Source organism: Lycium barbarum, chromosome 3 (assembly GCF_019175385.1).
Source record: "Lycium barbarum isolate Lr01 chromosome 3, ASM1917538v2, whole genome shotgun sequence".
NCBI classification, from domain to species: domain Eukaryota; kingdom Viridiplantae; phylum Streptophyta; class Magnoliopsida; order Solanales; family Solanaceae; genus Lycium; species Lycium barbarum.
Genome location: NC_083339.1, coordinates 77,505,273 through 77,528,724, shown reverse-complemented (window position 1 = coordinate 77,528,724; position 23,452 = coordinate 77,505,273). Strand labels below are relative to the sequence as shown.

The following is a 23,452-nucleotide window of genomic DNA, read 5'->3' as shown; positions in this document are numbered from 1 at the left end:
GCCTCCTGCACTTTTACCCTTGTTGTATACCCAATGCTAACTTCTAACTTACTCAAAATCATGTCAAATTCATTTTAATAGTGGTCTTGTCTTATCACCCTCTCGTCATACTACACCTTAAGTTCGTAGCTATATATTTCCCTTTTATTCTATACTCACACTCAATTAATTACGTCTGTCTAGGGTGTTTCCTTTAGTATTCCTTTCATTTCTCCAGTCTATGTCCATCTTTTATTTTATGCCCGAGGAATTTTATGCTACTCCTGTATCCTTCGGTAACCACTATTTCTACATAACCCCTTTCTCATTTTCAAAACATATTCTGTTCATCCCTATTTGTTCTTATCATCCAGTCATTTCTGGCATTCATTCTGTCTCGTTGCTCATCTTCCCTTAGTTCGGTCTTTCACAATTTTGTCACTCGTATTACTCGTTTTCCAAGCTATACACGTCATAACGCATCACTACACTGCAATCCCATTCGTTTTCTTCTTATCTTCCTCCTACTATTAACTCCTTCTCTTCCTATGCTCGTTTTCACTTTCGTTACCATTTGATCTCTATCCTGAACTTTCCCCTATAGGACTTTGTAAGTCTTTCATATTCGTTCTACATTTGCCTTTCCATTTCGCACTAATCACATCATATTCTTTAGTTACTTCCTTGCTAGGCTTTACTCATTTCTATAGTAATCCTTATGGTATTCACATCACATCTTGTTCGTAATCCATCCTATAACGTATCACTTCTTAATCTTATTCACGATGCTTACTATATTTTAATTACACTCTGTAGGCTAGGCGTACTTTAACCCTTCACCCCTTCTGATCAATCTTATCCTTTAATATCTCACAAGCTGTCTTATCAATACCTTCATAACTTGTCATAACTCTTCCTCCTCCGTGCTTTATCTTAATCATACTACTACTCCTTTTAATTATAAACTCATCGTGACTTATCCCTGCTTATCAGCTTAGTCGATACCTCAATATAACCTTCTCTGACCATCTTCCTTGCCTTGAGGTATGAAATAAACTTACCCCTCGGCGATGCTGTATTTCTCATCCACTCTATAATTGGCTCTCTTGGAAACAAAAATCGGACTATCTTGCCTCTACAATCAACGTTACTATAACAAGAAGCTAACCAATCCATACCCATAATAACATCAAATTCAGTCATATCTAGCTCTATCAGATCTGCCTTGGTGCAACGACTGCATATGATCACCGAACAATCTCTATATACTTGCCTTGCTATAACAGAATCTCCTACTTCTCAGTTCACTCGATACTTCAATAAAATGTCTTGTTGAATTTTTCCACCTTTTTCTAAATCACCCCTTAGTATCACAAGACCTTCCGAATTGTCCTAGCTTTTCATCAACAACACGTGGAACACATGATCCATAACAGCTCACAAGTTTGAGTTTTCCTTCCACAAATTCTATCTTCAATTAGTTGATTAAAAACTAATAAACTCAAGGACATGATGAAATTTTACCTCACGAACACCAGAACATTCCCACTCCAAGGTTATGTCACCATGAAACGTCCTCCGAAGCCACACACGAAGAACTAGAATCCGACAAGCACCACGAGACTTCTATTGCTTAGTTCACATAGTTTACCCTCAGAATTATTTTTTTTGGGTCATGAACGAACTATTTAGTTTACAAACTACTTGTTGTATGCTTTTTACTCTTCCAATAAAGTGAAACTTAATGGTTGGACATTTTCGCCCTTCAACGTGAGCCTTTTTCTAAGGTAAAATGTGGTTGCAAAGTATTCTGGTCCGTTCAAATGAATTCCAAACTTTGCTGCTCACATATGCTTTTTCAAAATAAAATTTTCCAAATAAGAATGGTACCCCTTACGGATGACGTGGGGGGTATCTCTTAAAGCTTCAATCCAACATAATAAATTTTCCCTATCGGTATCAACTTTCAAGACATATTACGAACTTATATCCCATTCTCCAATTTTTCCTGTTCCTGGGAAAATTTGGGCAGAGTTTCCTCTGTACTTCTTACTATCCCTGAACCTGCACGCAGGAAATACCAACAATGCCTCACCGGGCCAACATATATACGCATATATCATATCATGTCATAGCCACACAGGGCTCCCAATTTCCAGAAAAAGTATAAAAGTGTCGGGACTTACCTCACATATCTTACCTCGAGACGTACCTGATCCTTTAACGATCTATTCTGTTATACTTTCCTATCCATCTTCTCTTTCATTCTTCAACTTTACATGTCAATCATACTTCAATATTCTTACCTTATCCAACCTGCCTCTTTCGCACCGTTAAGTACCCGTGTACTTTGTAGCTTCCAATATCGTCAGGCGCTTCCTTCTGTCGATGTCGTTCTTCAGCTGAAATCAAAGGTTAGTATAAGGAATTTCATTTCCTATGACTGGGCTCTATCGCACGATCTTAGATATGAAAGAAAGGTAACATCCTAAATGTCCTGTAGCTTCCTGTTTATAGATGTGTTGTGTACACACCGATAAACAAGACTCTACTTAATACACGGTCTGTAGACACTCCGAGGATGAACTGCTCTGATACCACTTTTGTCACGACCCAACCCCGTAAGCCGTGACTGGTGCCCGAACTGGGCACCCGTGTACCAACCTGTTACATATAACGTCAAACTGAAACTACGACAATACGAAAACTTATAAAGGAAGTCCAAGTTCGTAACATCGTCATATATATATATATATACTTCCAGATCAACGGTCTCCTGAGGAGGCACAACTAATCATATCATGAAATAATACGCAAGCCGACAAGGCTGCCATCACATATCAATACCGTATGCAAGCCGACAAGGCTGCTACTAGAGACGAACATCATACCACGGCACATCGTATAGACACAGCTGAACAGAACCCATACACAACCCACACATATGTCTACAGACCTTTAAGAGTAGCGAAAACAAAATATGACGGGACAGGGCCCCGCCGTACCCCTGGATAAACATATACATATACATTATAAGATCTGAACCAAAATTCTAGACTCCGGAACAACGGAGCTCTCCAAAACAGCTGAGTAGAAGTCCTATGCTGAAGGGTCACCAAATCGACTATCTGTACCTGCGGGCATGAAACGCAGCCCCCCGAAGAAAGGGGGTCAGTACGGAATATGTACTGAGTATGTAAAGCATGAAATACAGTAAAAGGATCATAACTGAAATAAAGATTACCAGAAACAAGTATGACTTTTAAAACATCGATACACTTGCCTTATGAAATGAAAATCATGCATATCAATATCATATATCATATATATAACGTGTCCCGGCCCTCTAGTGAGGGATTCGGTGAATAAAGTCATCACATGCCCTCCTGGCCGCCATAACATATCATCATATCATCATATCATCACATCACCATATCATATATATATATATATATATATAACGTGTCCCGGCCCTCTAGTGAGGGACTCGGTGAACAATGCAGTGAAACTGTGCACGAAAACGTGTCCTGCCCCGGGACTCAGTGAAAGACATATTGAGGCAGGCACGAGCAGAGTAGTGGGAAACTATATGCAATTTTAAAACATTTTCAAGACTCAATATAATAATCAACACGAATTACCATCTGAAAATCAAGACAATAGTCGTATCAAATACCTTTTGAATGTCACTCGGAAACATATCAAACATCCCTTGAACGTCATCATAAGTATATCACAAAGCCTTAAGGATCATATTCATATGTCACTATAGTATGAAACACCTTATAGAAGTCCAGTCACTAGTTATCATAGAGTTCCTAAGAATAGGAACGGATATTTATCGACTATTATCCAACGTACAGAAAACTGAAGAGGGAGGCTCAATCACTTGGGAATTGTAATATAAAGAAGTGAATAAGAATAATGAATATCACTCAAATATTATGAATGGAATTACCCCAAAGTTCATATCAGTCATCACTTAAGTCTAAGACATGCCAAAAGAAAGAAGGGACAGCTTTACATACCTGTTAGCGGCTATTCGTAACCCGTTCGTCTCGACGCTCTTTTAGCCTATTTAATATAAGAGTAACGCTATCGTTAGTAACTATATTTTCTAGTTTACAAATATATAGCCCATTTCTTATAGAACCTATATTTCAGCTTATGTATTCTCGTTTAGGGTTTTCCATTAGTTAGGGACTTAACGAAAATCGGGCAGCATTTCCCCTATATATTCGCCTAACCCGAATTTCTAATTGTCCTCCTGTCAACATAGAAATACCAAAAACAACAATATATATAATAAATTCTCCCAATTCAGCCCATACCAATTCTAACAACCCAACAACTTTCCTTAATCCATTTCAACCCACAATTTCGCATAACATCGATTTCATGCATTTTCTTAATTCCAATTTCGTCCAATCCAATTCTAATAATTCCATTACAATACTATTAACACAATTACACCATAAAACAAGAAAATCTTACCTTAATTTTCTCGGACGAATTTCTGCCCTTAATTGCTCCAATTTCGCAATTTCTTCTTCCCCGATTCAATATCCAACGTTGCTATCACCCCCTTGAACTTGCAATTTACTTGAATCATGATCAAAATAGCAACAAAACACACATTTTTTTTTCAATCACCATGGCTGGCCGAGCAGCCATGGGTGTTTTATTCTTTCTTTCTTTTTTTAAACTTTCTATTCTTAGAATGAAATGTTTTGTTGATTCAATAATCAACCATTTATATGGTTCCCTTTAAGTTGACACGTTGCCATCTCCTTGTGACTCACCATTTTCTGTTTTGTTTTTTGTTTTTTTTTTAATTATTTTTTTTAATTTAAAAATCAGGTGGGGCCCACTAGATGATATAATTAATTAACTTAATTACTTTTAATTAATAACTAATTCCCACTTAAAAATCTAATCACAATTAATTAATCACCAATCTCCAATATTTTTTTTACACTAAATAAAATTTATAAACAATTTATGTTTTAATTATAATTGAAAATTAAAGATTTCTATTTTGTGTCCGAAAGTGATTCCGTCTTTAACTCGAGTCGATTTTCTTGCGAATAGTTCGACGTATAAATGTACGGGGTATAACAGAAACGATGTAAAAACATTTAAAAACAAGCAACACTTCTAGTGACAAAGGCATAAAATGTGCCGAAATTCACGGCACATCAGCAGTATTTATGAATTTGATGAATAATGCATTGAGGCCTCTTTTGGATCTAGTCGTGATAGTGTTCATTGATGATATTCTGGTATACTCTCGCACAGAATCAGATCATGCAGACCATTTACGTATTGTCCTGGGAATTCTTCGAACTCGAGAATTGTATGCAAAATTCTCAAAATGCGAGTTTTGGCTAAATTCTGTGACTTTTCTGGGCCATATTATTTCAGCTGATGGCATTCGAGTTGATACCCAGAAAATTGAAGCTATGAAGACTTGGCCAAGGCCTACAACACCTACAGAAGTTCGTAGTTTTTTGGGTTTGGCGGGTTACTATAGAAGATTCGTAGAAGGGATTTCATCTATCTCAGCACCGTTAACGAAGTTAACTCAGAAATTAGCAAAGTTTCAATGGATTGATGGTTGTGAACGTGGTTTCCAAGAATTGAAGGATAGATTAACCTCAGTCCCAGTTTTGACACTCCCAGAAGGGCCAGATGGTTATGTTGTCTATTGTAATGCTTCTGGTGTTGGGTTAGGATGTGTGTTGATGCAGCACGGTAAAGTCATTGCCTATGCTTCGAGGCAGTTGCGGAAACATGAAAAGAACTACCCAACCCATGACCTTGAATTGGCCGCGGTTATTCATGCACTAAAGATGTGGAGACACTACTTGTATGGAGTTCATGTTGACATCTATACGGATCACAAGAGTCTCTAATATCTCTTCAAGCAGAAGGAGTTAAATCTGTGGCAGAGGCGGTGGTTGGAATTATTGAAAGATTATGATGTGAGTTTTTTATACCACCCTGGAAAGGCAAATGTAGTAGCTGATGCACTTAGCCGCAGATCAATGTGTAGCCTATGTGAGGCTCCTCCGGAGAAGAAGGAATTAATTCGTGAGCTCCACCAGCTAGCTAGCCTTGGAGTACGTCTAATTGCTTCAAGCAGTGCAGGAATTGATATCAATAATCCAACAGTTTCATCCTTGGACATGGAGATGAAAGAGCGTCAATATGAAAATCCTCAGTTGAGCCACTATAGAGACACATTTCGTGAAAAAGAGAAGTCTTCATTTGAAACTTCTATAGATGGAGTTCTTAGATACCGAGGCAGGCTATGTGTTTCGAATGTTGCGAAATTACGTCGTCAAATTCTAGAAGAAGCTCATTATTCTCGGTATTCTATTCACCCCGGTGCGACACAGATGTACCATGATCTTAAGTTAATGTATTGGAGGGATGGAATGAAGAAAGACATTGCAAAATTTGTAGCCCAATGTCCAAACTATCAGCAAGTGAAAGTCGAGCATCAAAAGCTTGGAGGATTATTGCAAGCCATGGAGATTCCAACCTAGAAATAGGAAGTGATCAACATGGATTTTATTGTGGGGTTACCTCGTTCCTGCAGCAAGTATGACTCTATATGGGTAATCGTGGACAGACTCACGAAAGCAGCTCATTTTCTTCCAGTCAAAACTACATATTCAGCAGAAAATTATGCAAGGTTGATTGTGCGACTTCATGGTGTCCCGATATCTATTATCACGGATAGAGGAGCACAATTTACGGCTAACTTCTGGAAGTCTTTCCAAGAAGGTTTGGGTACTCAGGTGAGGCTTAGCACAACATTTCATCCACAAACTGATGGGCAAGCCAAATGTACTATCCAGACCTTGGAAGATATGCTACGGGCATGTGTACTAGATTTCGGTGGTAGTTGGGATGACCACTTACCCCTTATTGAGTTTGCATACAACAACAACTATCATTCCAGTAGTCAGATGGCTCCGTATGAAGCTCTATATGGAAGGAAGTGTAGATCCCTAATTGGGTGGTTTGAAGTAAGAGAGGTACAGCTAATAGGCCCTGAATTGATTCAACAAGCGGAGGAAAAGGTCAAGGTGATCCGAGACCGACTATTAACAGCCCAAAGTCGCCAGAAATCTTATGCGGACAACCGTCGGCAAGACTTAGAATTTCAAGTTGATGATTGGGTATTCCTGAAGCTGTCACCAATGAAAGGCGTGATGAGATTTGGTAAGAAGGGAAAGTTAATCCCTCGATATATTAGACCTTACACGATTGTCCGCAAGGTGTGTCAAGTAGCTTACGAATTGGACTTACCCTCAGAACTGGAACCAGTCCATCCGATTTTCCATGTCTCAATGCTCCGTAAGTGTGTCAGAGATCCTACTAGGATCGTGCTGATAGATGATGTTCAAGTAACGAAAAAGTTGGCTTATGAAGAGGTACCTATTGCCATACTAGATAGGCAAGTACAGAGACTCAGGAACAAAGAGGTAGCCTCAGTTAAAAGTCTTATGGAGAAATAACAACCGAGAAAAAATGACTTGGGAAGCGTAAGAGAGTATGAAATCCAACTAGCCGCACCTAGTTCAGCCCCCAGAAAGGATCCAAGATGAAATATCAAGATTATGAGGTATGTATGTTTTCCTTTTTATGCATTTGGGTCGTGTGTAGCCAAACTTTATTGCTATTATGTTGTGGCCCTGTGAGGCATTATTATTATGGGCTGTTGTGACAACACAGTAGTGCCATATTAAAGGGGAAACTCTGGCAAAATTTTCATAGAATTCCCGAGCACTTAACATTCGAGGACAAATGTTCTAAAAGGGGGGAAGAATGTTACACCTCAAAAAATTCCATGTCATTGCGCAGTGAATAGACTAATTACGGGTATGAAGTATATGATGTTTCCATAAGTAAGAAGTAGTATTTAATAGTTCTAATTGAGATTTCAAAGACATCCGAGGTAAGAGAAGAAAGTTGTCAAGGAAGGTGAGGTATACATTGTGAATCGGAAAGGATTACGAGGTACCAAGTTAATGATGGCTTAATGATGTCTTAGAAGAAGAGTTATAATGTCCCTTAGATTGTTAATGAAGTGTTAAACAAGTGTTAAGAAGGTTCCATAAGGATTGGAGACCAAACGAATCGACGAGAACAAGTTTCGGAAAGTTGAGCATTATACGGTCCAACATACGGAAATTGTCTAGAACTGGAGCCTTCACTGGACCAAACATACGGTCACACATACGGCCCATATAAATTATACGGACCGTATGTGTGTCCGTGAAACCGAGTCGGGATAGATTTTAAGTTGATAAAAAGGGGACCCAAGTTCATTTTATTTCATTTCATTTTCACTCCCCTTGTCTCAAGAACTCTCTAGAAAACTCTCCACCTTTCTTCCACAAGAATTCAAGAGAAACTAATGATCAACTTCATCAAAACAAGAGAATCAAGTGCAAGAAACTCACTAGGGTTCATCCAAGATAAGAAATCTCATTGGAAGTGGAACTAGGGTTTTGCTCAAGTGAGGTGTTTCCACCCAAAGTTCATTCCTACACTATCTAAGGTAAGCCTTATGGTCATTTCATGTTATTTAGAGGATTGATAGGTCGAAAGACTTGGATTATGAAAGGAAGTAGAAGATGGGTCATATATATGACGATAGTAGCACTTTTCAGTAGTAGCTTGGAATGAGTCATAATTCTTGATATGTTCTGATTATAATTATGTTATAAATGATATTAAGAACATGGGATAAACATTATATGCGAGTGAATGTAATAGTGTACTATGACCATGATTATGGATGATTTGAAGTGAAATTTGGAAATGTGGATAATATAGGGGAATGAAGATTATTGCTTATGATATTGTGAGTATTATTATAGACGTTTGGGAGTTGATATATAATATGGATAAAGTTGTATAAACAAAGGAAATGCTGCACAATTTTCTCTAGCTTTAGTCAGGTATACTTAAGCTATCGATTATCTAATGTTAGCACAAACTCTCTTGAAGGTAGAAACGAGAACATTGGAGGAGAACGTTCAAGCGATAGAGTAGCTAAACGAAAAGGTATGTAAGGCTAGTCCCTTCTTTCTAAGGAATGACTCCTATGGCATGAAGAGCTTTTTCCCATGACTTTCTTATATCCCGGAAATTATGAGTCTATGATTATAAAGAGCTTCACATGAGATAGAGAAACGGGATATGTTATGAACATGATAGTGATGATGATGAGTTAAGCCTAAAGATTCTAAAGCTAATGATCCTAATTATGATTCATTGATGCTGTTGATTGTATACACTCACCTTATATGCTAATTCCTTCAAGGTGAGGCAGAATGCTTATGAATATTCCATAATGAAATCGGGGGTACACGACCTTACGTCACCCCGATATAGTTATAGCCTGTCTTTGAGCTTCTATGCATGATTCAAGATAAGTATATGATGATGATATCACACCGCGCCTATATGGCCGGGTAGACACCGCTAAGGCGGGCAGCGTATACACCATGTCTAGATGGCATGGGCAGACACCACTAGTGGGCGGCATAAGATGGTTACCCCGGACGCGGGAGGCCTGTACGCGGGATAATGATGATCACACCGTACCTATATGGTTGGGCAGCTTATACATATATATGCATACATGATATGATGATGTTTATGAAGTAAGTCAGTATTCATTATTTCTATCATAATTGACAGTCAGTTACAAGTTGTTCTCCACTGGATGTCTCCTTGTTTCACTGATGTATTATTATTTTTTATGCCTTACATACTCAGTACAATGCTCGTATTGACGTCCTTTTTCTTTGGACGCTGTTTTCATGCCCACAGGTAAACAGAGAGGTGATCCAGATTCATAGGAGCTATCAGCAGACTTTGAGAGCACTCTATTGTTCCGGAGGTGCCATTGATTTATCATTTTGTGTATATATATATGTGCTGGGCATGACGGGGTCTTGTCCCGTCCATATGTCTAGTACTCTAGTAGAGGCTCGTAGATACGTATGTGTGGGTAGTATGGTCTCACTATTTCCTCATTGTATATATATTATTTTGATAGCCGAAGGGCTTATGTATATAAAGGTAAATATGTCTGAAAGTGAAAATGGTTTTCACTATGATTAGAAGCATGAGAATGATGAATGAATATAGGACGAGTATGTTGAGTAGTAGAATGAGTGGTGCTCGGTGGTCAGCTCCGGGTACCCGTCATGGCCCTTAGTCGGTCGTGACAATATTCTTTCTTTGGTGTTTTTAAATTGAGCAATGTGACTCATTGAGCCTTTTATTTTTAGACCGTGAACGTATTGAGGCTTTGAGGAAAGGAAAGGCTGTACCAAAGTAACCTGCGTGTTCCAGCTCTACTTCAAGGTAGGTTACGGTTTACATAAGTTAGACTTTGGTTAGTTGATTTTATGTTTGGTGATCTCCTTAGGAGAAAGCATGTCTAGTTTTCATGCATGGTATTGTGTGGTTAATTCCTATGTGAATGCGATTGATTGATTGATTATGTAGGCTCTGTGCCATTATTCCTGTGTGATTAAATCTACAGTGGATGTGTTGTGATGAGAAGCAAATATAATCATCTCAAGGGTATTGTGACATGAAATGATGAGTTGATTCTTGATATTGGAAAGGCACTAATGTGACTTAGATTATGGGTTCGTGGTCCGAGGATCATTCCGAAAATGACAGGTACTTTGATATGTCCCACCACTGAGGTTCGTTCCGGGGCGGAGGTTTGTGCTCGGGTCCGATGGGTATTCTGGAACGAGTGGTACATGGACACCATGGGTCCCCTGCAGGTCATGGCTACTGAGCTAAGACATCAGCTAGCATGTATGTACAACGAGTGAGGTTATTGTGGTAAATTTATTTCTATTGTGACTTACGTGATTGTGATGTTTGACATCTTGGTGATTTGATTGTGATTGTTCTTGGTTGACTTGCTGTGATTTATTGATATTCATGACTGTTGACTGGCTTGTTTTATTCTATTTATTTTACGAAATATGCATGATTCTAATCTTAGTCGGCCTATAATATTTATCGGTACACAGTGTTTGTACTGATACTACCTTGCTGCATTCTTTGAGTGCAGATTTTGATACAGAGACCGTTGGTCGTCCTCACATTTAGCGTGGAGGATAATTGCTGATAGATTTTAGGTGAGGTTCTTCCCATTCCAGGCCGCCCGAATATCTTCTTGCTATGATGTTTTTTCGTACTCTGGGCATTATGGATTACTAAATTGTTAGACTTCAGATTCTTAGACATGTTTTAGCTTATAGTCCTGTACGATGAATTTCGGATTTTGGGGATTGTAATAGTTAGAACTTCCGCACTTATTTCAGCATTTATGGCATGATTTACATTGCTCTTTTGTTGTTAAATGAGTAATAATTGTTTAGCTTGGTTAATATAAAACCGGATTGAATGGATAGGTGTCTTGTATGTTGGTTCGCCCACTAGGATTTAGATGGGTGCCAGTCATGGCGGGTTGGGTCGTGACACTAGTCATACAAAGCAAGAACAAAATCCAGGCTAAGAAACTGAGTCCAAAACAATCTACTCAGTTTGAAAATTGTTCTATAACTCACATGAGACTCCCTAATTGAGTAAAAATGATGACAAGATCAAAAGGGAGTCACAACAAGTACACCAGGTTTGAGCTTTGTTTTGAACCACAAGCAATTACATGGACTAGGCACACTGTGGACACAAAACTAAAAAGAAAGAGGAATGAACCAGTATTGACTTAGAGGTCTTATCTTAAACCATATACACCCACCTTAACTAGATATAATGCAAGCAAAACCAAAATATAAAGGATGATCAGCTAATACACTAACTCACACCCCATCATAGACCATACAATTATGCTACCTAAACATCACACCAAATAGGAATTGAGCATAAAGAACAACAACTACTTAATCTTCATCATAAAATCTTACATATTCCCATTAACTAAGCACCACATAAGAAGAATTCAAGTAAGAAAAACAATGAACTAAAATGCTACCTTAAGTAGAATCTCATTAACTAAACTAAGCTAAACAACATAAATAAGAAAACAACAAACTAAAATGCTACCCTAACTAGAACCTTATTAAATAAACATGACATAAAATAAGAAAAGGTATTAAACTAAAAGGTTTTTACCTTTTCTGAGTGCAACTGGGGCACAAGCGATGGATTAGGAAGCTTTTGTGCTCTAACTCCAAACTCAGAGCACCACGAACACCAACAATAATAAAAACACGAATTTTAGAACTGGTAAACTTAAAGAAAACTTAAGCTTAAAAAACGAAATTTTAACTTTGGAACTCTTAAGACTAAAGATGGCAAATTTTCAGTCTATATGTGATTTAACTCCTTTGTTCGAATGAATGGGGGTTTCTATAAATAGAAACCCCAGAATGGCTTTGAAAACTACCACTACCGATGTGGGACTTGCAAATTTATTTGCAAATTTATGCAAGTCCTACTCACAAACTCAAACATACGGTCCAGATCTATGGTACAACAATGAAATCAATGGCTTACAAGCCTCTATATTAACAACAACGACAGAAAAAATATAAAATGAATAGATTGTACCTTTAAGGGTTTGTTTGGCCCGATTTTGTGGAGAGAAGGACGAAGCATTAATGGCTTCGCCTTCTCTCTTTACGGCATCAGTGTTGAGATAGGACGGGACCACGAAAAGGGGCGGGGTAGGTGGTGAACGGGAGGCGGTGCTAGGGTTTTGCTCCCTAGACGCCTCTCCTTTCTTTATTTTGTAAACATACCCCTTAGGGTCTTCTTTTGTTGAAACGGGTGGAGGATTATAATACCCCCCCCCCCCCCCCTTTTAACTTCTTAATAGACCGGGTCCTGATCCTTTGGACTGGGGCTGGTCCTCTATTGTTTCTGAAATGTTGGGCCTCTCTCTATATATACACATATATTGTATATGCACCATGTATATTGGTATATACATGGTGTATATGCATAAAAGGTCAGGGAAAAATAAACTAATAAATAAATAAAGCAAACTACTTAATGGTCCATTAGGACTTAAATAATTTAAAAGATGACTCATAAATGAAAATAGAAATCAATGCAGATACTGCTTTGGATTAACTAGATAAAAAAAACAAAAATTAATCAACTATGCAAATGCACACAGAATCAAGATTTAAAGGGCAAAATCATCGCTTCTTTTAATTACCCAAAGTGCCTTGGAAAATAAAACCGGAATAAAACTAATAATTTCCTTGATTTAATTAATTAAACAAATAATTATCAAAAGGGTTTTCTTGCCGCTTTAATTAATTTCAATAATAAAAGAAAATTCTTTGAATAACATTAATCTCCACTAAAATTAAAATTACCGGGGAGATTTATTTACCAATTTAAAAAAAGGTGAAATAATATCCCAAATAATTTCATAACAATTACCTAGACCCCTCAGGGCACGCATCTGATTTTATTTATTGTCCAAGGACTCCGAGCACTTAAAATAAATTGCGGGAGGTCAAAAATTAGGTGTCAACAATGATAAATCTTAATTGAAACAAGTTCGTTGATGTTGTTGAAGTTGGTTCCTCGAGACTCTTTGTGTTGACTGTACTCTCACTCTAATGTCTCTCTCTTTGATTGTAGTAAATAGCCACATTTAATTCTTCAAATTTAACCAAGACTTGGATCCATTAATTATACGGCCAATCCTTGTTTTTCATGAATGTCCTTCTTCATGCGTATCCCGAAAACCTCTCCTACTTCCAAGCCAATTACATGTGTACAATTTATGATAATATTTTCATATCTTGAACTCCAGTTCCTTGTAGAATTGGAATGTGTAAAACTTCCAATTCTCCAAGTCTGCACGAAACAACTCTTCAAACAATCTTCAACACTTCATCTAAAATACTAGTTCCTCTCAGCAGTTCCTCTTCAGTTGTGCCTGCATTACCAGTTCCTTTTGGAGATTTGCTAAAGATCTGGTTCTTATACATCTTTATTCCTTCTTTCTTGTACATTAATTGTCACTTGTACATAGTTAGTCAATCACCAAAACCATTTTTAAGCTCTTGAACTATTATTGAGACGAGAACATCTCAACAATTAAGGTTGTTGCTATTTTGAATCTTGGAATGTAATCTCTTATTTTAAATTTGTTACTATCCTCAATTCTTGAATCTTGATTGTTGTCTATCCTCAATTCTTGACTTATTATTGCTACAGTCTCTTGTTATAAAGTTGTTCTCATCCTCAATTCATGAATCTTGATTACTGTAATTTCAGTCTTATATTAAATGGTCCCTCCCCGCTCCTTTTCCCTCTTTCATTTATTTTCATTCTAGCAAAATCATTTCACTTGATTCACATTGAACAGAACGGAAAAAGGCAAAGCTGACAAAAATTTCTAGGATGTAGATTATAAAATTGACATGCTAAAATGCTTAAAATAGAACAAGGCAAAAACTCTACTTAATTTTTTTCTAAAAATATTTATCATGGATATGAATTAAGTACAATGGATAAATTTTTTAGACAAATTCAAAGTCTAGTTGTTACACCTCCCGTTTTGTGGCAAGGAGATTTTTGGCTTATTGGTGGTGTGTACCTTCGGTTCAGTAATCCACACCAGAGGTTTGGACACGAGATATTTTACTTTGTATGTGTACAGGAGTATAAGTATGAATTCTTGAAATTATGAGGGAATTAGAAGTGAAACAAATCGAATCAGAGCAAACTAGAGCAGTTAAGAAAACTTCTAAAACCAGTCAGCGTTGACGGCCCAAAGGACGACCGTCGATGAGCCGTCGTCTGGCACCATCGATAAGGTTCTACAATTAGACATCTCAGGCAGCAGTTCGACGGGGCATGTCAACGGACCATCGACACGTCGACGAGCCGTCGACCCTGCTCGTCGACCTGCGGATCAGGAACTTTCCAGCCCTGGTTATAAATATAAGATCCCACGTTTTTATTTCATTATTTCCCAAAAAACAGATCCTATATCTCTAAAACCCTCCCTTTATTTTCTGCAACAAATCTATACCAAGAAACCAAGATCAAAAGCAAAGACTAAGAGATTCATGTACTAGGAAGCTTATTAGGGTTTGTGAAGAGTAAGGATTTCTTTGGCATGCAAGTGGAGGATTTCATTCTAATGGAGCAGAGTGACTCAAGGCTTATTCCCAAGTGATTAAGGTGATTTTTATGCTTATTTCATATTATTGAGAGTATTCAGGGGTTGAAAGACTTGGATTATGGAAAGAAGTAGAATATGGAGTGCAAATATGAAATTAGTAATATTCTTGATATGTAATGAGTATAACCTTGCTATGAATAGTATTAAAGATGTTATAGAGGCCTTGTATGAGGGTGGATACGGTATGATGCCATACCTAGAGTTATGAAGGATTTTGATAGATAATATTGAGGATTTAATGATGTCTAGCTTGATGAAGTTATTAATTAAGATATTGTGGGTGTCGTTATTGATGTTGAGAGTTGTTTTTATGTGGGGGAAATCATCGAGATAAAGGAGGTATTACCTAATTTTTGTTAGCCTTAGCTTAAGCTCAAGTATGTCTTCAATTATCTAATTTTAGTATGAACTCTCTTGAATGTAAAAACGTGAATATAGGAGGGAAGCGTTCAAGTGATAAAGTTAGCAAAACATAAAGGTATGTAAGGCTAGTCCTTTCTTTTCTAAGGCATGATTCCTATGACATGACTTCCTTTATTATTCCATGACCTTCTTACATTCCGAAAAATACGATTCGATGTTTATAAAGAGCTTCCTATGATATAAAGATAAGAGATGTTACATCCCGTGTTCTCATGCGTTGGGAAGCGTGCGAGTTAAATGACATTAGTAACGGAAGCGAGGTTATCCCTCAGTCTTATAGGTGGTTAGAGTGATGGTACAAATGTATTCAAAGGATTAGAAGTCAAATGAATCAGACAAAATAAGTTTCGTCGAGGTTCAAAATTTATTTGAATGGAATACGGCCCAAGCTATTATATCCCGTATTTTTGGACTAGAAAATTTAATTGTCCAACATGAGAAAATTTACCTGAGCCCGGAGAATTCGATCATACCCAAGGATAAAAATCAAAAGCTCGGTGTATACAAGGAATGAAGTCCCAAAATAATTTGGGACTTAACAAGTGTGACCACGGTGATTGAGAATAATATTTTGTGTATACCAAAAGGGACTATGGACTAGTGCTACGTCACATAATCACGGAAATGGGTATATGAAGTGTATTAAAAATAATTGGTATTAAAATGAATTGAGATCAAGAAATTAATTATTTAAGTATTAAGTGGTGGATAGAATCTAGTATATTATAAAACAATATTTTGAGATAAGAATTAGATATTTCACTTGGCATCATGTTGGACACGTTTTTGGGGTAAAAAAAAAATGATGACAACAATTTCCCACTAAGTGACGTTAATATTTAATTACTTTGACTAGTTATATTGTGTGAAAATTTCTTCATGATATTATTCATGTCTTGCAAAGCCTTGGTAAAAAGTAATTGAAAGTATTTTTTTTAATATCAATAATTTCCTTTCAGTTGGCATTTTCTTTAATAAATACAAGATGATGAATTTACTGAACTTCAATGCTAAGTGTTATTATGTTAGTTTCTCACGTAATAGCAATCCCTTATTTTATTATATATTATACAATATTCAAAGGACTCCTAATGTGCAACAATGTTGCCGACTTTGATCCAACCGACTCGACAATCGCCTTTTATATGTTTATATAATGGAACTTTAGGCTGAAAAATAAGCATTTATTTTACATGACTTCACACATCTAAGGTCCTCTCGTCGCCAAGCCTGTTTCAATCTCTATATTTACAGATATACATCAAACCTTTCACCAAAATTTTAGAGACGAACTAAATTGGTGTTCATGATTTTGGTACCTTGGCGTTATAGACTAAGCTACTAACGCCTAGATGATGGAAGATATTCTTCGTGTTGGCTGTATCGTGGAGTATTGAAATCACTACATGGGATATATAAAGCTTGGGTTAGAGATAAAGTTTTAAAAAGGGGTTGATCCGTCATAATTGTTTTGAGGGTCGTAAACCATGGCATATAAGGTAAGAATTCTTTTATTCTTGATATATTTAGGTTTGTCCGGGCCATAGCTAAATCGCAGGATGAGAAATACGGAATTGATAGCGGGACATCGGATAAATTATTGTTGTTGTTGTGTGGGCTAAATTGAAGTATATTTTTGGGGTTGTGTTGTAGCTAGAAATGGTTGGAGTAACTTAAGTATATTGTTGTTGTTGTCATTGATAAAATTGGAGGAGTGTGTTTGATAAAAGTGTCCGGGCTTGTCGCTCGTCGTGAAATGTTTGTGATTTGTTGTTGCTACATGGTATCTTGTTATTGATGTATATACACTTGCTGGATTGTTCTATTTTTGTTGTTGATATATGGAGTTTGGGAAAATGAAAAGAACGGGGGAGGTGCTACCGATTTTGTTTTAGGATAAGTTAAAGTTTCATTATACGATTAAAAAGAATCGTTTGTATAATTAACGATAGTATCATTGTTGTTAGATATAGATTGTGGAGCAGATATGGGTTGAGTTCTTGAGCCGTTGAGCTAAGACCAGGTATGTGAAGCTAACCCTTCTTTCTTTTTGGCATGATCTTTGTGAAACAAACAGACGGCGTGTATATGACTCCAAAGAAGCTCATATTCTTAGAGACATTAGGATGGCTAATGTTCTTGATTCCCAGAACTTATTTTATTATGTCTTGATGTGTCTATGATTTCAGACGTCCTATTTTGATATAATCCATAGTGACATTCGAAGGGTACTTGATATGACTATTGTTTTAATTTTCAAAGGATAGTTCATTTTGATTAATCTATTGAGTCTCAGATATGACTTAGTTTGCATATGGTTGCTCACTACTCTGCTCGTGCATGCCTCAATATATCTTTCACCGAGTCCCGGGCCGGGTATGTTTTCGTGCACAGTTTCACTGCATTGTTCACTGAGTCCCTCACTAGAGGGTCGGGTACGGTATATATGTATATATGATGATATGATGATGTGATTATGGCGCCAAGGATGGTATGTGATGACTTTATTTACCGAGTCCCATAATGGGCCGGGTATGATATATGATATTGATATGCATGATTTACACTTCATAAGGCAAGTGTATTGGTATTTTGAATGTCATACTTGTCTCCTGTGATCTTTATTTCAGTCATGATCCTCTTTATTGTATTTCATGCTTTATATACTCAGTACATATCTTGTACTGACCCCCTTTCTTCTGAGGGCTGCGTTTCATGCCCGCAGGTACAGATACTCGATTTGGTGATCCTCCAGCTTAGGATTTCTACTCAGCTGTCTTGGAGAGCTCCATTGTTCCGGAGCCTAGACTTTTGGTACAGATCTTTTGATGTATATATATATATATATATATGTTTATCCAGGGGTACGGCAGGGCCTTGTCCCATCATATTTCACTATCGATACTCTTAGAGGTCTGTAGACATATGTGTGGGTTGTGTATAAGTTTTGTAAGTCTTTCATATTCATTCTACATTTGCCTTTCCGTTTCGCACTAATCACATCATATTCTTTAGTTACTTCCTTGCTAGGCTTTACTCATTTCTATAGTAATCCTTATGGTATTCACATCACATCTTGTTCGTAATCCATCCTATAACGTATCACTTCTTAATCTTATTCACGATGCTTACTATATTTTAATTACACTCTGTAGGCTAGGCGTACTTTAACCCTTCACCCCTTCTGATCAATCTTATCCTTTAATATCTCACAAGCTATCTTATCAATACCTTCATAACTTGTCATAACTCTTCCTCCTCCGTGGTTTATCTCAATCATACTACTACTCCTTTTAATTATAAACTCATCGTGACTTATCCCTGCTTATCAGCTTAGTCGATACCTCAATATAACCTTCTCTGACCATCTTCCTTGCCTTGAGGTATGAAATAAACTTACCCCTCGGCGATGCTGTATTTCTCATCCACTCTATAATTGGCTCTCTTGGAAACAGAAATCGGACTATCTTGCCTCTACAATCAACGTTAGTATAACAAGAAGCTAACCAATCCATACCCATAATAACATCAAATTCAGTCATATCTAGCTCTATCAGATCTGCCTTGGTGCAACGACTGCATATGATCACCGAACAATCTCTATATACTTGCCTTGCTATAACAGAATCTCCTACTTCTCAGTTCACTCGATACTTCAATAAAATGTCTTGTTGAATTTTTCCACCTTTTTTTAAATCACCCCTTAGTATCACAAGACCTTCCGAATTGTCCTAGCTTTTCATCAACAACACGTGGAACACATGATCCATAACAGCTCACAAGTTTGAGTTTTCCTTCCACAAATTCTATCTTCAATTAGTTGATTAAAAACTAATAAACTCAAGGACATGATGAAATTTTACCTCACGAACACCAGAACATTCCCACTCCAAGGTTATGTCACCATGAAACGTCCTCCGAAGCCACACACGAAGAACTAGAATCCGACAAGCACCACGAGACTTCTATTGCTTAGTTCACATAGTTTACCCTCAGAATTATTTTTTTTGGGTCATGAACGAACTATTTAGTTTACAAACTACTTGTTGTATGCTTTTTACTCTTCCAATAAAGTGAAACTTAATGGTTGGACATTTTCGCCCTTCAACGTGAGCCTTTTTCTAAGGTAAAATGTGGTTGCAAAGTATTCTGGTCCGTTCAAATGAATTCCAAACTTTGCTGCTCACATATGCTTTTTCAAAATAAAATTTTCCAAATAAGAATGGTACCCCTTACGGATGACGTGGGGGGTATCTCTTAAAGCTTCAATCCAACATAATAAATTTTCCCTATCGGTATCAACTTTCAAGACATATTACGAACTTATATCCCATTCTCCAATTTTTCCTGTTCCTAGGAAAATTTGGGCAGAGTTTCCTCTGTACTTCTTACTATCCCTGAACCTGCACGCAGGAAATACCAACAATGCCTCACCGGGCCAACATATATACGCATATATCATATCATGTCATAGCCACACAGGGCTCCCAATTTCCAGAAAAAGTATAAAAGTGTCGGGACTTACCTCACATATCTCACCTCGAGACGTACCTGATCCTTTAACGATCTATTCTGTTATACTTTCCTATCCATCTTCTCTTTCATTCTTCAACTTTACATGTCAATCATACTTCAATATTCTTACCTTATCCAACCTGCCTCTTTCGCACCGTTAAGTACCCGTGTACTTTGTAGCTTCCAATATCGTCAGGCGCTTCCTTCTGTCGATGTCGTTCTTCAGCTGAAATCAAAGGTTAGTATAAGGAATTTCATTTCCTATGACTGGGCTCTATCGCACGATCTTAGATATGAAAGAAAGGTAACATCCTAAATGTCCTGTAGCTTCCTGTTTATAGATGTGCTGTGTACACACCGATAAACAAGACTCTACTTAACACACGGTCTGTAGACACTCCGAGGATGAACTGCTCTGATACCACTTTTGTCACGACCCAACCCCGTAGGCCGTGACTGGTGCCCGAACTGGGCACCCGTGTACCAACCTGTTACATATAACGTCAAACTGAAACTACGACAATACGAAAACTTATAAAGGAAGTCCAAGTTCGTAACATCGTCATATATATATATATACTTCCAGATCAACGGTCTCCTGAGGAGGCACAACTAATCATATCATGAAATAATACGCAAGCCGACAAGGCTGCCATCACATATCAATACCGTATGCAAGCCGACAAGGCTGCTACTAGAGACGAACATCATACCACAGCACATCGTATAGACACAGCTGAACAGAACCCATACACAACCCACACATATGTCTACAGACCTTTAAGAGTAGCGACAACAAAATATGACGGGACAGGGCCCCGCCGTACCCCTGGATAAACATATACATATACATTATAAGATCTGAACCAAAAGTCTAGACTCCGGAACAACGGAGCTCTCCAAAACAGCTGAGTAGAAGTCCTATGCTGAAGGGTCACCAAATCGACTATCTGTACCTGCGCGCATGAAACGCAGCCCCCCGAAGAAAGGGGGTCAGTACGGAATATGTACTGAGTATGTAAAGCATGAAATACAGTAAAAGGATCATAACTGAAATAGAGATTACCAGAAACAAGTATGACTTTTAAAACATCGATACACTTGCCTTATGAAATGAAAATCATGCATATCAATATCATATATCATATATATAACGTGTCCCGGCCCTCTAGTGAGGGATTCGGTGAATAAAGTCATCACATGCCCTCCTGGCCGCCATAACATATCATCATATCATCATATCATCACATCACCATATCATATATATATATATATATATATAACGTGTCCCGGCCCTCTAGTGAGGGACTCGGTGAACAATGCAGTGAAACTGTGCACGAAAACGTGTCCTGGCCCGGGACTCAGTGAAAGACATATTGAGGCAGGCACGAGCAGAGTAGTGGGAAACAATATGCAATTTTAAAACATTTTCAAGACTCAATATAATAATCAACACGAATTACCATCTGAAAATCAAGACAATAGTCGTATCAAATACCTTTTGAATGTCACTCGGAAACATATCAAACATCCCTTGAACGTCATCATAAGTATATCACAAAGCCTTAAGGATCATATTCATATGTCACTATAGTATGAAACACCTTATAGAAGTCCAGTCACTAGTTATCATAGAGTTCCTAAGAATAGGAACGGATATTTATCGACTATTATCCAACGTACAGAAAACTGAAGAGGGAGGCTCAATCACTTGGGAATTGTAATATCAAGAAGTGAATAAGAATAATGAATATCACTCAAAGATTATGAATGGAATTACCCCAAAGTTCATATCAGTCATCACTTAAGTCTAAGACATGCCAAAAGAAAGAAGGGACAGCTTTACATACCTGTTAGCGGCTATTCGTAACCCGTTCGTCTCGACGCTCTTTTAGCCTATTTAATATAAGAGTAACGCTATCGTTAGTAACTATATTTTCTAGTTTACAAATATATAGCCCATTTCTTATAGAACCTATATTTCAGCTTATGTATTCTCGTTTAGGGTTTTCCATTAGTTAGGGACTTAACGAAAATCGGGCAGCATTTCCCCTATATATTCGCCTAACCCGAATTTCTAATTGTCCTCCTGTCAACATAGAAATACCAAAAACAACAATATATATAATAAATTCTCCCAATTCAGCCCATACCAATTCTAACAACCCAACAACTTTCCTTAATCCATTTCAACCCACAATTTCGCATAACATCGATTTCATGCATTTTCTTAATTCCAATTTCGTCCAATCCAATTCTAATAATTCCATTACAATACTATTAACACAATTACACCATAAAACAAGAAAATCTTACCTTAATTTTCTCGGACGAATTTCTGCCCTTAATTGCTCCAATTTCGCAATTTCTTCTTCCCCGATTCAATATCCAACGTTGCTATCACCCCCTTGAACTTGCAATTTACTTGAATCATGATCAAAATAGCAACAAAACACACATTTTTTTTTCAATCACCATGGCTGGCTGAGCAGCCATGGGTGTTTTATTCTTTCTTTCTTTTTTTAAACTTTCTATTCTTAGAATGAAATGTTTTGTTGATTCAATAATCAACCATTTATATGGTTCCCTTTAAGTTGACACGTTGCCATCTCCTTGTGACTCACCATTTTCTGTTTTGTTTTTTGTTTTTTTTTTAATTATTTTTTTTAATTTAAAAGTCAGGTGGGGCCCACTAGATGATATAATTAATTAACTTAATTACTTTTAATTAATAACTAATTCCCACTTAAAAATCTAATCACAATTAATTAATCACCAATCTCCAATATTTTTTTTACACTAAATAAAATTTATAAACAATTTATGTTTTAATTATAATTGAAAATTAAAGATTTCTATTTTGTGTCCGAAAGTGATTCCGTCTTTAACTCGAGTCGATTTTCTTGCGAATAGTTCGACGTATAAATGTACGGGGTATAACAGAAACGATGTAAAAACATTTAAAAACAAGCAACACTTATAGTGACAAAGGCATAAAATGTGCCGAAATTCACGGCACATCAGCAGTATTTATGAATTTGATGAATAATGCATTGAGGCCTCTTTTGGATCTAGTCGTGATAGTGTTCATTGATGATATTCTGGTATACTCTCGCACAGAATCAGATCATGCAGACCATTTACGTATTGTCCTGGGAATTCTTCGAACTCGAGAATTGTATGCAAAATTCTCAAAATGCGAGTTTTGGCTAAATTCTGTGACTTTTCTGGGCCATATTATTTCAGCTGATGGCATTCGAGTTGATACCCAGAAAATTGAAGCTATGAAGACTTGGCCAAGGCCTA

The 23,452-nt window shown here is 37.2% G+C and overlaps 2 long non-coding RNA genes across 2 annotated transcripts; both read right to left on the bottom strand.

Moving 5' to 3' along the window:
• Positions 1-2,722: 2,722 nt before the first annotated feature.
• Positions 2,723-5,455, bottom strand: LOC132633925 (uncharacterized). The gene is made up of 3 exons (XR_009579939.1): positions 4,474-5,455; positions 4,008-4,053; positions 2,723-3,113 (listed from the first exon to the last, which is right to left on the bottom strand). It is a non-coding gene; the product is annotated as an uncharacterized LOC132633925 (long non-coding RNA).
• A 15,307-nt stretch (positions 5,456-20,762) lies between these two features.
• Positions 20,763-23,044, bottom strand: LOC132633924 (uncharacterized). The gene is made up of 3 exons (XR_009579938.1): positions 22,463-23,044; positions 21,997-22,042; positions 20,763-21,102 (listed from the first exon to the last, which is right to left on the bottom strand). It is a non-coding gene; the product is annotated as an uncharacterized LOC132633924 (long non-coding RNA).
• Positions 23,045-23,452: the final 408 nt, after the last annotated feature.